This window comes from Cupressus sempervirens, chromosome 3 (assembly GCF_028749045.1).
Source record: "Cupressus sempervirens isolate cs-2001-9-10 chromosome 3, ASM2874904v1, whole genome shotgun sequence".
Lineage (NCBI taxonomy): Eukaryota > Viridiplantae > Streptophyta > Pinopsida > Cupressales > Cupressaceae > Cupressus > Cupressus sempervirens.
In genome coordinates, this window is record NC_143120.1 from 199,877,520 (window position 1) to 199,893,001 (window position 15,482).

Here is a 15,482-nt window from a genome sequence, read left to right on the forward strand (position 1 = left end):
CCACTCACCATGTCAGATTGCCAAGTTGGCTCCTTCTACCTAAAAATGTTTAACCAATAACCACTATCATGCAGATCCACTTACAATTTTACGTTAAAAAAACATCTATGTATAGTGGATGCATGCATTTTCATAAGCAAAGGACCTCCCATATACATTGTGGTGTCTATACATTTGTCCAAAAAAAAATATAAATCTATTAAAAGATAATATAAAATTGTCCAAAAGTGCAAATTATTACCCAAAGACGATCAGAACATGATAAAGTTGGAAGTCACGAGATAAAATATCTAAATTACTTTTAAAGTTTAAACTTCAAAAACATGAGCTTAGTAGTTGAAGACATATAGCATAATCATTGAGTAGAAAATAAATCTTCACAACTAGAGCTCCTCATCCAACAAACACCCAAACTGAGATTCTAATATTATGTTCTGCATTACACTCTCCAAGAACATCAAAGCTAGATCAATTTTGCTCGCAGTATGATTGTCAATCCCACGTGATGGACTCAACTGTCCAAGATGAGTCTCTTGCTTCTCAGCTAATGATGACTGTCTAAATGCACCCTAGAAACATCCAACTCAAGATGTTGTACATAATTAATGCTTCCATAGGTTGTACAAACACTTAAGTGTTAGAAAATTTTCATTCACCATCATTTTCATTCCTACATGATGAACTCAATGATACAAAATGAGTCTCTTGAACTTCAGTTAATGACATCACCAAAAGTAAACCCAAATGTAATCTCACCCTATTTGCATTACTTCTAAAGCAATATAGACAAATAATTGCTCCATACATATTTATAAGTTTACATTAAAAAATTCACTATGCAAAAAAAAATGTAGAGTTGCATTAGAAGATAACCCAAAAAATGGGTCCCCAAAATAGAAAAAAACTTTTCATTTGTCATCCTCATTTGGTTCTAGTTTTGTTAAATAAGTTTAGGAAGGTTTATGTCAAATTTTCACACAGTATCCTGTACAGTCTAAAAATTAAGGTTTGTTGGGCTCGTGTGGGTATGTTATCTAATATGTATCCATATCGTAAAATGGATTCTCTAAACTAAAACCACTAAGTAAAATTGTGCTTTGGAATTGTGGATTGAGTTTCTCATAGCTTCACTCACTCTGTTAACTACCTACATAAATCTAGTATGGTGTTACCAGCTAATAAGCATGTAACATATCCAAAATCTGGTTTCTTGCACCAAGCATAAGCTATATAAAAAAAATCTGATTCTAGAAGTACTAACAATTCACATAAATCATTGACCATGAGGAAATTATTAGGAAAAAAGGCTATTCAATAACCACCTGGGGGACTCTAGAATAAAGAAGAGACCTTCTTGCAAATATCATTCATGACACATATAATTGGACCAATGTTGAGTTTCCTCAAATGCAAGATAACAATCTCAATGCTGTGATTTTTACCAGACGTCAACCTAGATGGAGACCATTTACTATTTATTGTAATATTTTATTTGATGAAAACATGTAAAGCACATTACCTATAATAGCAAGTTTGCGTCATGATACCAACATTCCAAGAAGATATGCTCTTAGTATCCCGACGGTTATTGAAAATTGTAGAGGAGTCAAGTAACAATGAATCTCATATTTAATTTGCATAACATAAGAAGGACGGGAAAAATTTCAATAGTTTTCTTCAAATCTTAAATTACACCAAACAAATTTGCATAAAATGCCAAGCAGCCCCACTGCTTTAATATCAACATTTTCTTAGCAAAAACCCATAAAAGCTTACCTCTGCATTCCTTATTCATGATTCTAATGAAGCAAAGTAGTCTTATTGTTGGCAGGTATAAACTAAGGTCTAAAACTCAAAGCACACATTACAACATCAAACACTTGAAGAAACTAGCAGAATAAAGTAATATTAATTACCTCATGACCAACTAGAGTCAACAGTACTATTTGAAAACCTCCAGCAAAGATCCCCTTCTGAATAGAAGGGCCCAGAAGCTAAAAAAAACAAGGCCAATACGGCCACCCCCACTGCAGTATAAAGAGCATTGGTGGTGAATTCATGTCCAAGCTGCAAAAGCAAAGACATTTACATAAAAACTAAGCAACCCTTTCTGGCAAGAAAAGATATATAGAGATTTTCGACTGAAATTACAAATTGATGCTGAAAAACTTAAACCATAAGAATTGTTTCATAGAATAATAAAGAAGAAAGATGAAGAATCAAACACTTGAAGGATACAATGTTGATGCAACTTCAGAAAGATCGTCTGAAGGACATGATATGCTCGGGCTAAAGGAGCTTTGAGATTCATTGCTACACTCGGGAATGGGCTCATCTTCAATCTGAAGATTGAAGATGAGCCCATTCCCGAGTGTAGCAATGAATCTCATATAATGCAATCTCATCTATGAAGCGTATTAAAAGCTAACAAAGCATCTTCGCTAGTTGATCTCCCTTGCGAGCCATAGAAGAATGTCGAAGATAGTCACAATGCTAATAGGCACATCGTGACTATCTTTGACATTCTCCTATGGCTCTTGTGGTTCTAATCTTATAACATGAGGCTTCCTCTTCTTTTTTTGAGCATAAGGCTGATGTGGCCCTATAATAAGAAATAAATGGGTTTAATTTGGATTATATACAACACAAAGAAAACCAAAATGTAATAGCAATTTTTAACAGAGAAATGAACTATATAAACTTATAAAGCTCATAATAATAATAGGCCATAAACAAGAGCTAAATTCTGAGTAGACAAAGTCTAGACACATGAAGCGTACCCGATTGATCAAAACCAAATCACTGCCAAGCCTTTTAACCACTCCTTAATAGCACTTTCTCTATCACCAAGTTTGTAGCAGGGTTTCTATTTATTTTTGGATCTAACTTTAATATGGCATCTCCATCCAGAAATTTCTTCAAAGCCTGAAAGATTTATAAATGAAGTGATCAAAAACTCAAAATCTATCATGAGAAATAGAGCTCCAACACTGATAGTTTATACATCTGTATTTAGAGGCAAGATAAATTCAACTGAATATTCAAGATCAAAATTAGATATTGATTTTTTGGATCAACTGTCCCCAATAGATGATTGTCACTAGTTTTTGGCCTATTTGACCCCACTTTTACAGAACAAGTGTGTGGCATATGTGGCTTCTGGCTCTCAAGCTTTCAACAGTGTTGTTGTTTAACCCAATCAAAAGAAATTACAATCAATTCGCTCTCATATACCCTATAACTATGAAAGCCCCAAATTGCTCTTACAAACCCTCATCTAACTAGGGCTTGCTCATTATATGACTCTCCAATGAAGTTTCAACTAAATGAAAGATATTTAAGCATTAGATTAACATAATAAACTCATCCCAATCATAAAAACATAATGTTGTTCAGGCAAATTGCTCACTGTTGTAACCAAACCTCATAATTAGTGTTCCTTCAATCATAATAAGTTCTAAAAAACACATTTCAACTTAAATCCCATGAGAGAACCAGACAATATAGATCCAAATATTGAACATTTCCAAGTGATGTCCTCCTAACAAAGAACCCAATGAACATAAGCTATATTAATCATTTGTAGGCGAGGCCAACAAGTCCAGCTTTCAGGCATCAATATACATTTATATTCACATTAAATATGGATAATCAAGCTTTACAATGCTTGCAAACTCAAGAACAACTACATGCTCCTCATATTAAATGGTCTAGTTATTTGTGGACTTTCACATTTATAATCAAGTACAAGTAGGAGAGATAAATGTGGTTACCAGTGCTCTGGTTCTCAAAGGATTTCATGTACAGCTATGACTAATGAGGTGGTAGGTCTGAAGCATCTCAAGGATGTATTACACTAAAATCCAACCCTTCAAGCCACTAATAATCCTTGTAAAGAATCAAATATAGGCATTATGAGTTCCCATTTGTACTTTATGATGCATGATCAATTTTATTCCAGAGAAAAGAAATTGTGCTATCCTCAATCTACCACGAGGAAGACCATATTATGTGAAGCACATGCTAGTTAGTTATCAGAATAATATGGGAGAAATAAAATCCTGCAACAACTAGAAGAGTGTAAATATTTGTCTTCTAAGACTTTAGATATTGTGATCTAAGTGAATAGATGTTACATTTGAAAACTTTCCAAGCTTAGGCAACTAAAACTAGGCAAAATATTGATACTTAGTATCTTGGAAAATTTTAAAACATAAGCAATGTATTAGCATGGATTTTATATTGAGTCATACATAAAGGTTTTGATGGTATATTTTCGTCATTGCCATGGATCAATTTTCCAAGATTGGTCACATTGTAGCTTGTGAATACCACAAAGATGCATCTTATAAGGATAAATGAAATTATGAGTCATGCTTGGTATAGTTTATGGAAGAAGCCATGAGCATGACCACAATGCAATTGTGGATGTTATTCTCAAGCTTAAGAGCAATGAAAACTGATTCATTGAATGCTAGGGAAGTTGTTGCACTATTTCCTCAGGTACAAATGAAGTCTGTGGCAATGGTTGTATGCATAATTTGCTTTAACAATTCAGTTAATTGCTTCACTAAGTATGTCCCTTTGAAAATGGTGTATACCCATTCTTGTAAAGAGTTCACATAGCAGAACTATTTTTTAAGGGATGAAGAATTTCTTTGAAACCATGAAAAAGGATCTTTAGAAGTGACCAAATACTGAAACCTGTGAAGAGAAGGCTCATAGGAGGATGCTAAAAAAGGCAGAACATATTGGTGATCTACTATAGTGTATGTGCAAAAGGATTGATTTGAAAAAGGCCAATGTAACAAATTACAATGAAGAATGCTTGTCAATACAAGATTCCATGAAAATCGATCAGCGATACTTATTTCCTCTAGATTTTCCAAAAGATCTTCTACATCTTAAAATTGTTGATATGTATGAATAGAAAGAGGACAACAACATGATACAATCATGTAGCAAGCCAGCTAATCCACCTTCAAGTTGGACCACCCAAATGTCCAAAAAAATTCAAAATAAATAAAGTGAAAAAATACTAGAATATAAAAGAGTCTGAGTTTGGCTATCTTAGCATCAATTCAAGAAACAATAAGCAGTCAAGTTGGCACATCTTAAACAAAAAATAATTTTATCTTAAACCAAGCAGTTCAAAACTTCAAGATTTTGAGGATTTCGATATAGAAGCATCGATCTCCTTTCGGTCACATTTAAGGTTGGCAACAGTTATCCAATGCAGAGTTTTGAAGATCATAATATGGTGTTTCTAAAGATGGATTTAATTAGAAATTGGGTTCAAGTTGTAAAAATAGCTTCTAGATAATTGAGATTGGAATAAAATTTTTATTTTGATAAGATTGCAATACAACTTTTATTTCATGGAGATTGTATAACTGCTATCATAAACTAGGTTCCACTTGTCTTGTATGCAAAAAATCTGCAACCACACAAAGGATGCCTCTTTGGATCTTATGATAAGGGAAGAAAGTGGCGAATGTTAAGGCAGAATATTGAATTTAGCTATATCAGAGTTTGATCTAGATCTACTCAGATTCTTGGGTGCTTTTGTAACTATTTTTTATTATTTGTGAGGAATTGCATGCATCAGTTCAATTCGACGAAAGTTTAGACAGGATTTCCTTGATAATTGGGATTTACATTTTATAAATTCATCTAAATATGAAGGATGATCCTAATCATCTTCTACCTAGAACAATGGGTTGGAAAGTTACAACTCCAAATTGTCAGAAATAATGACCACAGATGAGAGGATTGCGAAATTGAAACCAAATTGACTCTTTATTTTCTTTACCTACAGACTTTAGCAAATCATATCACCCACCAAAAAAAAGCTCTCGTAGAAAGTAAGAAATAATTGAATCTTGAATTTCCTTGCCTATAGACTTCAGCACATCATAAGCCTCTGGAATAAGCTGCATGTCACCATACTCGATCCCATTGTACACCATCTTGATGAAATTTTCGGATCCACCCTTTCCAATATAGATAACAAAAGGGCCACTATCCACCTGCACAGTGATCTTAACAATTTTATCCTCAATATAATTGTAAGCCTCATATGACCCTCCAAGCATAAGAGAAGGGCCATTTTTGGCATCGTCTTAACCCCCTGAAACCCCCATGCCCAAATACAAAAGCCCCCTCTTCTTTGCCTCCTCTTGCCTTCTTTCCGTGTTTTCATACCATTCATTCCCACCGTCCACAATACAGTCCCCTTCTTCCATGTGGGTAGCCAGAGTCTCAATTGATTTGTCCACAGGGGGCTCTGCTTTGATTAGAAGGATTATGACTCTGGGCTTCTGGATTGAGAGCACAAATTCCTTGACATCATGGAAGCCTTTTACTGGTAGATTGCCGTCCAGCTTGGCTCTATCTACTGTCTCATCTACCTTTTCTAGGCTCTGATTGTAGATTGAGATGGGGAAGCCTTTTTTTGCAATGTTGAGAGTTAGATTCTGCCCCATCACAACCAATCCTATTCTTGACAATTCAACCATCTCTTTTTCTTGTATTCACATAATCAAAATCAAGAGTAAGGTTAACATCCAAGGGAGGCTTAGAACTTTTAGCTTATGAAGGACATTTGAAACAAACTTCCTTGGATTTTTGCGGCAATGTCATTGTATAGAGCTCTAAGTTTAACTGTTTCGGCATCAACTATTGAACTAGACTATTTTGGTGTCATCTTCGAAAAGGCTAAACCATCCAAGAGCAAGGTTTTCACAATAAAGGCAACATATGAAAATCTCATAGTAATCCAGATTGTAATTTAAACTAGCAAACTAGGCAAGGGATACAAACACTGCAGTCAAATCAGCTCTCTCAAGCTCTCAGAACATAATGTAGCTTTTTTATAAGAGTTAGTGTTTTTTTTAGTTAACCCCCAAGTTTTTGCCTTGTGTTTTAATTGGATGTGAATATTTGAATTCCACTTACACTTTTCCTACACCGTTTCACTACCATGCAAATGGAATGTTTTTTTTTTTTTTGATCAGTAATAGAGATAATTTTATTAATAATATATATAAAGTATACATTGATTTCTAGGTCCTTCTTCACTAGACCATCATTTCAAAAAAACATGGATATAAAACATTATGGCATCCATGAGCCTCTTTGTAGGCTAATTACATTCATTTTCATAACAAGAAAATAGCAGATCTAAAGCTTTCATCACAAAATTTAAAGCTTTCATTCATAAATTGTCCTTCGACTATCATTCAACTAGGCTTTCACTATCATCTCTGGCATTCGACAAGCATCTCCTCCGATTTGAGACTGTTTCACCCAGCTACATTAGTTCAGCTTCCCAAAACCTGCATGGACCTTGTGCTCGGGTTTTGCATCTTCACAAACAGACAAACCACATCCAACCTAACTGGCCAATATAATACCTTTTTAGCTACAGGATTGGACATCCTTCACTACCAAAGTACTATGCTAACTGCCTCACAATAGGTGTATCATAGTCATGCACTAGGCCTTGCTTAGGAATAATATATTCAAACTAAGGACTATTTCTCCCATTATGAGATTCATTTAAATTATCAACCCAAGGATGTATACTTGAAACAAGTCTGCAAAGTATATGCACCATGAAACTCTCTAAGTTATTCTATCATTGCAAAATAACAATGCTGGAAACAAACTAAATACACAGTAATGACTGCATGAAACTGCACAGTAGTTGCTGCAGGAACTGTATATTATCTAAACTGTTTACATCTCTATGTATGTCTGCATCTCTCTACTTCTCTACCTCTACTTATACCTATAACAACCCTCTAACTACTTAACAAGTTTTCCCATCATCCTTTTAAATAAGGAAGAATCTTATTACAAAAGTAATGACAAAGTGGGCTGAATTTCAGTTCCACATTTTCAGCAGTCCACTTCAAACGCATGGTTCTCTTTCATTCTTGTGAATTAGTTCAAACACCTTTACCATGTTATGCTCCTCATTTTCATCTTTCTATATCATTTTGAAAATCTGAATTTCATTAAGTAATGTGGAAGTTATGGTCGTTTTTCTGAAAGTGGTTTTATGCTGCCTGAAAATGTGCCACTTTTTCCTCAACCAACTTCTGATTCATGTTGCTCATTAGCTACTTCAAACCAACTCAAATGCTCAAAAGGGTTTATGCTCCTTCTTAACTTTCCAAAACTGTAAGCCATTCTTAATTTCATTAAGAATTGAGCAAGATATGCCTATTTTTCTGGAGCTGGCTTTTAACTTTTTCTTCATTTCCTACACTTGCTGAATATTGACAAGTGTCAACTTTATTTTCCTTCTTTCCAGCTGCATGAATGACCCAGATAACTCAAAAAAAACATGTTAACCACCTCAAGAATATTATTATTCAATGTTAACCATTTATCACAATAAATCATCATAATCTAGCATCAACTAGCTATACATGCAATTGTTATTCAATACATCATTTATCATAGTTAATGCTTCATAAACCAAGTTAATATGTGGAAATGGCTTGGATATATATTGAAACTATGGGTTAAAGTGTTATAAAAAATGGATATAAATATGACATTTTATAGGCTCATCACAACCTCCTACAGACTGTGCCAACCATCTCAAAATCGGCTCCCCTTCACTTGAGCTTATCCTCGCAAAACAACTTCAAAAAAGTAAACTTACTCCATCAAAACTTCCTCTTGCTCCTGGCTTAGCATTTTCTTTTAGGGAAATTTCTTGGCACTTCCTTCCTCTGCAATTCCTCCTTGAAATCTAGAATGGCGCATTTTAAAGCATTCCATGCCTGGCACCTCTCATTCGTGTAGCCCTCCTAGTCTTTAAAACCTATTGGCCAATTTATGAAAGGCACAATTCCTTTTTCTATGCCCTCCTCTTCCAACTCATAACCTTCACTAAAATCGAATGCCCACCCTGGGTGAGCCCATTCCAGTAGGGATTCCACATTCAAAATTAAATCTTTATCAAAAACCTCCCGCATCACCCACCCCACCACTTGCTCACGATCCCCAGTCTATAACCCCCAAGCCATTACCATGGCTGCTATATCCACTTGAAGTTTCCATCTATGTTTGGCATTTTGAAAAAGCAGCCCTAGCGTTTCTTGGATAGCTTGAATAACTGCTTTAGTTGGACATTTTACCATCTTTTTTTATCCTGAAATTTGCAACATATCCGAACAATGATTTTTGTTGTTTTGAGGTCCAGAAGGTGAAAGAAGGCTCCATCCTGCCTGCTCGCACCTTGAACTTCCCCTAAAACCACAAACAAAAAACTACCTACGCTTCACACTAATAGAAAAAACAACCAACTTGCCACCATTGATAATAAATACTCCCACAAACCTCTTTCCTCTTCTTAATGAAGAGTCCTTCGATCACATGAGTTTGAAAAACTTATTCTTAAATTTTGGGATTTTCCATGATACTTAAAGATTTTTTTTCTTTAAAAAAAAAAAAAATTCCCATCTTTACTGCAAACCTTCCCATCCTTTTTCTAGCCCATTAGTTGGTTAATAAATAGGTCTCTTCTTCTAGACTTAAATTCATATTATTTGAATGTTGAATTATCAACTTTTCATCTTTTAGTGATAAAGCCCATTTAGACAAAAAAATTGCTGCTACATTCCCATCCCTTTTAATATGAGCAATCTTAAACTCTTCAAAATGACTCAATTCTTCTACTATCTAGTTAATAAAACCTTCAAGATGCCAAGCTGTTATTTGCATTTTTGTTATAGCTTGCACCACCAGAAGTGAATCACCTTCCAAATGAAGTTTTTTAATGCCTTCTATTCTAGCTAATCTGACAGCTAATAAAGTTGCTTTGCATTCAGCAGTATTATTTGTTCCTACAGGTAATTTTTTTACACCTTTTAAAAGAACCAATCCTCTACAATCTCTTATGATGACCCCAATTCTTGATGATCCCAGGTTTCCACTGGCTGCCCCATCAAAGTTTTCCTTCATCCATCCTTCATTTGGGACTATCCATTCAACTCTCTTCTCATCCCTTCTTTTCTTTTTGGAAACTAAAGCTCCTGAAGGGGGTTTGAATCTAATTCCTAGCCAAGAAGCCTGTAGCTTTCTATCTACATTTGTATAGGGAATCTTCATGGCTTGTCTATTTGTAGTTGAAGTGCTTACTAGTTCCTCAATATCCAAAATGACCTGATTTAAACATATCCTCAAAGGCTCTTTTATGCCTCTAAAAATTCTTCTATTGCATTCCTTCTAGAGTTCCCATAAAATAATAGCTGGAGAAACTATCCATATGCTTGAGAGTGTCAATTTTACCTGCATTCTAGACCAACTATCCATCACACCTTTAACACAATTGTCCCTTGGACCCTGCCAACCTAATTTGAGTTGCACTATGTCCCAACATTTTTGTGCATTGTAAGATTGAACTAGGAGATGATCAATGGTTTCCTCATTCTTTTCACACAGAGGACATCTAGATGGGCCATTGATTTCAATTCTATTTAATTGTTCTGCAGTTAGAATTCTTCCTTTATATGCTAACCATGCAAAAGCTCCCACTTTAGGGAGGTTTTCTATGTTCTAGCACAAATCCTTAGAGTTGAAGGTAACCTCACTTTTCTCTGCCATCATGACATAACCCAACTTAACTAAGTAGTTTCCAGATATAGATCCACACCAGATTATTTTGTCCTATGTAGGGCTAATCACTATGTCTCTAAGCTTTAAAATATCCTGCATTCGTGAGCACTGTGCCTCTGTTAACTCCAAATCTGACACCTCTTTCCAACTCCACAACTTTCCCATAGGACCATTTTTCTCTACCATGTAATCAGCTACATGATTACCCCATTTCCTTTTGAAATAGGCTTTAAGATCTGCATTTTCCTCCTCTAGACCCAAAACCTTATATCCATTCCAGGAGTCCTCCCAAAACTTAGCTTTTAAACCATTACTAATCTGCCATGAAATATGTTTCACTATAGTCTCCCTGCAAGAGAGCAGAAAATTCCAAATTACTGATCCTTTGGGGGGTTCACAGATTGTTAAAATCCTATGAGTTTCTTTAGAGTCTAGGTATTTTTCTTTCAAAATTCTTACCCAGTATTGCATTGGATGCTCATATATGGACCAAACGAGTTTAGCTCCAAGAGCTTTATTCATCAATTCCCAATTTATGATGCCAGCTCCTCCTTCCTCTTTTGGTTTACATATTTTATCCCATGCCAAAAGGGGTATTTTATCACCATCATTTGAGCCATTCCAGAAAAACTTTCTCATTTTTTGTTCTACAATCCTAATAACCTTTTTGGGGATCCCCAAACACATCATTGAGAAAATAGGCATAGCTGAGATGACCATTTGAAGCATTAGAATTCTGCCCGCTGAAGATAGCCATCTCCCCTTCCATCCTTCCATTTTTTTTTGGCACTTTTCTATCAAGTTGTCCCAAAACTCAAATTTATTTCTACCTGCAAAGAGAGGAATTCCTAGATATTTATTAGGCACCAAACTAGCTCTCATCTGCAATAGCCTGCATATCGTAACTTGCAGAACGTTTGGGGTATTAAACAAGAAAATTGTTGATTTGTTCCAATTTATATACTGCCCTAAGACTCTACCATATAATTCTAAAGTTTCCTTCATAACTCTAGCCTCTTCAAGATTTTCTATCCCTGCCAGAAAGGTGTCATCCACAAATTGTAGGTGGATTAAAGCCTCCACTGCCTTTGTTATTTTGATGCCTTTCCAAAACCCTAATTCTTTTGGCTTAAGAATGAGCCTTCCTAGAACTTCTTCCATAATAATGAATAAGAAGGTGGATAAAGGGTCACCTTGTTGTATTCCTTTTTCTTGTTCGAAAAAACCTTGAGGACTACCATTAACAAGCACCAAGAAGCGGGGTGTGAATAAACAGCTTTCCACCCATTGTAGCCATTCCTCTGCAAACCCAAACTTTCTGAGAACACTAATAAGAAAACCTCTATCAACTTCATCATAGGCCCTTTTTATGTCCAGTTTCACCATCATATTATGAGTTTTGGAAGTCCTTATAGAGTGAACAACCTCATGTGCCACAACAACACCTTCAAATATGGATCTTCTCGGAAGGAAACCACTCTGTTCTTCTGAGATGATTGAACCCATAACAGTTTTCAGCATGTTAGCCATTACTTTTGAAATGATTTTATACACAGTGTTACACAAAGAAATCGGTCTAAAGTCCTCAAAGGTTGTTGGATTATCTTTTTTCAGCACTAAGGCAATAAAGGTATTGTTGAAGTCTTTAAGAATAAAACCACCTTGCCTTGATTCCTCCATGACTGCCCATAAATCCTTTAGGAAAATGAAACTAAGTTTTTTGAAAACCATTGTTGGAAAACCATCAGGGCCTAGGGCTTTGTCCCCCCCCCCCCCCCGTACCATTTAAGGCTTCCTCCACTTCACATTCACTAATTGGATCCATCAAAGCTTTATTTTGTAGAGTTGTTATCTTTTCTAGGATTACACTCAGCACCTCCTTAATCTCACCTTGAAACAAATCTCTATGTTGACTCTTTTGTGAAAAAAAATTAACTGCTTCAGCCTTTATATCTTCTATATCTTGTAAGATAGTGCCATCTACCTTTTTAATATCATATATTTTATTGCTTTCCCTCTAAATTTTGACAGAGTTATGAAAAAATTTAGTATTTTTATCCCCTTCCCTTAACCACACCTCCCTGGATTTCTGCCTCCAATAAATTTCCTCTTTCCTTAAATAGTCCTCAAGATCCTTTTTCAACAACTTCTCATCCTTAAAGTCATCCTCAAACATTCCATTTTCTATTACTTTAAGACTTAGATTTTTAAGTTTCTCTTCTACTTCCCCCTTCTTGCAAAAAATATCACCGAAGTGTTCTCTATTCCATATTTTCAATTGCTCTTTCAGAAATTGTAGTTTTTTGAAAAAAATTAATGCCTTATTACCTTTCCTAATAGGAGCCTTTCCCCACCAATCTACTATGAGCTCCACAAAACCTTCAGACTTCAACCACATAGCTTCAAATTTAAAGGGGCATATTTCAGGAGTCATATCATGTTGAATCCGTAAACATATGGGGAAATGGTCTGAACCTTGGAAGGGGAGGATCTCTGCTGAGCATGACCAATTTGCCTCTGCCCAATTTCCAGCTACAAGAAACCTATCAAGATTTTCTACAATGTTTACAAAACCCTCTCTTCTATTTGTCCACGTAAAGTCCCCTTTTTAAAACTGAATATCAACTAAACCATTTGCACTCACAAAATTACTAAAATCTTTTTGGCTATCTAAAATCCACCCTTTCCCCCCTTTTTTATCCCCTGGGTTTAGAATAGCATTAAAATCCCCTCCCAGGATAGCTACTTCATTTCCTAACACATCCAACTTTGTTGATAAAGAAAGCCATAAAAGTTTTTTCTAAACACTATTATTTGGCCCATAGATATTGAAAACTGAGGAGCAATGTAGTTGTTTTACAAAAACTCTAAACCATTGCCAATTACTATCTAGGTAGAAATCAATTACCTCCAATATCTCTAGTTTCCAAAGGATAGCCATCCCTCCAGACGCTCCAGTTGCCCCCGAAAGTAAGCAATTCCATCACCTAAATTTGTTTTTGAAAGTTTGGAAGTCCTTCTCCTTTATCTTGGTTTCTTGTAGCAACACCAAGTCTGATTTCGATTGATCAAAACATCTCTTGATCAAACGAATCTTGTCAAGGGCATTGCAACCTCTGACATTCTAGGATAAGGTTTTCATAATGCCTGGGAAAAGGCTAAACCTTTTCCTGATCTTAGGATTTTGGATTGATTTGCATCATTCCCAGCTACCTCCAACTTCAATTTGATAGGCTTTGGCCCTCTCCTCTTTCTACTCCCCACATTTGGTTTCTACTTCTAACAGCTTATTTGTTCTATTGTTCTCTCATCTTGAAGCCCTTGTTGATCAAAAAGGCCTAGATCATTCAGAGTGTCACCAAATTCCTGGGAGTCTTGTGTAGACCCTTCTTCTTCCCTCAAACTATTGCTCTGCATCATGCCTTCAAAAGAGTCATGTAGATTTCTGGTAGGTGACATCTCTATGTCCTTGAAATTTCCTTCCAAAACATCATCCGGTGATCCTCTACTCTGTGGTTGCTCCCCTAGTAAAGAGCTCCTAGGGATATCTACATTTTTTACACCAGACTCAGGCTGGGCTAGCTTTCCTTGTTCCCCCTTTGTGACTAGATGAGAGACATCTTTTAAGCTCAGCCTTTCAGAGCTCACTCTTGCACACTTCACTTGGTTTGTCTCCCATTTCTCTAGGGGAGTTTCCAGCACCTCTTGAGTTAACAAACCTTTATCCTTCTGAGAGCTACATTCTCTCCCCTCATTGAAAACCTTTAGACCATCTTCCCCATCATGCTACAAAATTTGATTTGCCTCAAGTTCATATTGAAAAGGGAGATGAGGGGAACTGTCCTCTATCACCCTTTGTTCTTCATTCCATTCCAAAGATTCCAATAGCTTATCAGCCATGAGCCCTTTCCCTTTTGTAAATAAACTATCTACCCTATCAACATTCTCTATAGAAGAGTCTCCTCCTTCCCACACCTCTATCATTTGTTTCCAAACTCCATTCGTTGTGCTAATTGTGATGAAATCTGGGCATGGATTCCCCTCGTTTACATTAACTAACAATCTAGGATGTGAAGAGAAGTCTTTTGTGTTCAACACTTCTTCCGCTCTTACAAAAGTCCCTATAGTGTTCCCTATCTCTGATAGAGCATCCTCCCCCCAATATTCTACTGGAAGATTCTTTAGATTGATCCATAAGGGGAAAACCTATAGTTTCTCCTTATTTGGGTCAAAGTTTGGTTCCCAATCCTTCAAAAAGAAACCTTTACCTTCTAATAAATATGGCCCATTGTTAAGAATGTTCTCTTTCTCAACCTTGCTTGGAGCCAAACCCATATAAGAACCATTCGTCAAGGTTTTCAATCTGCATTCACTCCCCCATATAGATTTGCATCCTAACCTGGTGGTCCTTACAGAGGGCCACGGTCCTAATCACTTAAAAAATAAAGCTTTCTCTTTTAAAATCTCTACAAATTCAAGCCATTTAACATTATCCAAATGCACTGTGGACATTACCTCGTAAGTGACATTCTCCTTTGGTGGATGGGGTGGATCCCTGGGAATATCCTTTAATTTTTCACTTTGTTCTTGCTGCATTTTGGGTTTATAGAATTTATGAGCAATCCTCGTGAAATCAAATCTATCAAATTTCCTATAAACCGGCTTATTTCCTTGTGGTAGATTTCTCCTATTCCACTCATTCCCTCTCTTCCATCCCCGTTGAGGAGGCTGAAACTGCATCTTATTTTGAAAGTAGGGCTTCTGTCTATGAATCCCAACATATCTATTGAAAGGCCATTTAGACCCATATTGTTGCCCGTAACCCCAACCCTCATGCTGGTGAAAAC